Source organism: Microtus oregoni, unplaced genomic scaffold (genome assembly GCF_018167655.1).
Source record: "Microtus oregoni isolate MIOR12 unplaced genomic scaffold, Mior012 000030F_ref0000283, whole genome shotgun sequence".
NCBI classification, from domain to species: Eukaryota; Metazoa; Chordata; class Mammalia; order Rodentia; family Cricetidae; genus Microtus; species Microtus oregoni.
In genome coordinates this window covers 8,920,573-8,923,265 of record NW_024543089.1, presented here as the reverse complement: position 1 = coordinate 8,923,265, position 2,693 = coordinate 8,920,573, and positions in this window count along the sequence as shown.

Genomic DNA, 2,693 nt, shown 5'->3' with positions numbered 1-2,693 from the left:
AAACATTATAGAAATCTTGGGAATCAGAAAAAAAAAAACAAGGGACAGAAAACTGAGAAATAATTTCATGAATGCTTCACGAATATGAGTAGTTTTATAAGAGATATTGCTGTAGAATATGTGATGTCGCCAATACCAGATGTACACATACTAACTGTAAGGACTTTTGTAGAATCTGTCCATTCTGAAACTCATGTTGAAAGTTGCCGCTGTAGGTGTTGCACTTGAAATTAAAAAAAAAAAAATAGGCTAACATGTCTGACTTGCTAGTAACCCTAGGAGCTCTTTGGCTTGACAGCCTACCCAAAATGATAAGGTTTTGATGTCGGGATCTCCTCTGTATGCTCTGAATATGTTTTATTACCATTAGTTAATTAAGAAAATGCTTTGGCCTATGACAGGGCAGAATATTGCAAGGCAGACAATCCAAGCAAAGATAGAGGAGAAAAGGCAGCAGCTGGGAGCTGGTATGTAGCTGACAAAGGAGAAGGATGCCAGAAACTTACTGGTAAGCCACAACCTTGCGTCAATACATAGATCAATAAAAATGAGTTAACTTAAGATGCAAGGGCTAGCTAGAAATAAGCCTGAGCATTTGGTCAAGCAGTGTTGTAATTAAAATAGATTATGTGTAATTTTTTGAGACAGAATGACTGAAAGAGCAAGCAGAACAGTTCCATTTTCAAGCTTTGGGCTTAGTAAGAGAATGTCTTAGGCAATAAAGCACAAAGCAATAGAGCAAGATACCCAACATCTTCCTGTGGATTATGTATTCACACACTCAAATGCTTCAGATACATATATAACACCTGTACACAAAGTACACACATGTATAATATTTAAACTTATAATCACACTTAATAGAAATGTGGAGCTATTTCTTCGTTAGCTTTGTTCTTCAAAGGTATTGTAAAACAAAATAGATATTAATTATTAATTACTCAAAAATATTCTTCATTTACATGCAAAGGTAAACAAGGAATGATTTCTGTATTCTCAATAACTTCCTATTCTATTACTTTTAGAAAAACTGAATATATAATATATGTAATGGAGATGGAGTATTTAATTTTTATTTCTCTTCTTTCTTAAAGCTAAAAAAATTTGCTTATGATAACTATATTTGTGACTCAATTGTATGATTGTATTTGATCGTGTGACTCAAAAGAAGAATATTATTGAAAGAGGAATCATTACTACTTCTTTCTCGTGAGTAGAATGATTCTGTGAATAGCCTAAATTCCCCAGTTACTGATGTAGTTCATTAGAAAATGTGTCTACCCTGCATTTGACTTCTTCTACATGTTACTGGTTCTGAGTCAACTATGGCATATCAAAGAAGGACACTTAAAAGAAATCCCACACTAGTTCAGAATTAGCATAATAGATGGTTATTTATTTAGGGTTAGATTCACAAATCATAATCCTCTGCTGGGAACTGAGAACAGCAATTGAATTCTGTAGCCAGAAAAGAGGCCGGATGCATGCTTTGCATTGGCATAAATTGTGTGAGACCACATCTCAGTTGGTGGGTAACTTGAAGGTTACTGGCTGTAGTATTTCCTATAGCAGCATATTGTGACATTGCAATTACTATGCTGTTTTTATCCTACAGCTGCCACAATCCTTACTGAATTCAAGTCTTTCTCTTCTACAATAAAAATCCACAAGTGTTTTAGGGTAGTGACCACACTTATTTTAGAATGTTAATGGAACTGAAATAATAATATAATCACATTTTTGAGATATAATTTTTTGTATACAATCAACAACAAAACCTGTCACTAGGAGCATGTGGTGGGTTTCTAGAACTATTATTGCATGACTCACTACTCATACTGTCTTTAATCATGTGGAGATTGATACAAGGGCCTCACATGTGCTCCATTTTAACTGGTTAGGATATGCTTCATTTTCCCAATTCTATTTGTTTCAAAATTAGCAGGACACAGTCCACTACAGTGTTTATATAACAGTAGGTTTGGGACCACTTTTTCTATATCTGGAGAAGATGTTCATACTTAAATGGTTTCATAAGGAGGCTAGAAGGACACTTTTGGAAAAAGAAAAGAAAGAAACACCTTATTGCTAAGCACAGTGAGACTTGGGGAAGCGAACAACAGTTGATAAAACCAATGTCATTTCTTTGTCTTGGCAGATTAAACTTTTCAGTAAATAGCATACTAAACCAAAAGCATTTATTTCTTTAGAATTTATTAATGAAATTGTTTTACATTTCTTAAACTACAACAAAAAGGAAAATAAAGGCAGAAAAATGACCATGGAAAATTTACTAAAATTAAGTCAAAGAGGGAAAAAAATCAAACAACAGAACCAGGCTTAGTTTATATTTGTTTTCTTTTGTTTGAGCAAATAACTTTTAGTGGTTTGAATGAGATGGCCATCACAGTAGTGGAAATTTTTGGTCACAGCTGGTGGTGCTGTTTTTGGGATGCTTGGGAAGTGTGGCTTTATTGGAAAGGGTTTGAAAAGGGAGGAAGCTCTGAGATAAACCTTTGTCCTGTAGAGTTCTCTCTCTTTTTTCTTTTGCTTTGTTCTTTTGGTTGAAAATGTGAGCCCTTGAATTATTATCCAGATACCATGACTCCCTCTGCTACTCAATCATTGACTTACACATTTTGAAAATGTAATCCCCAAAGAAACTCATTCTTCTCCAAAAAAGAAAAAAGAAA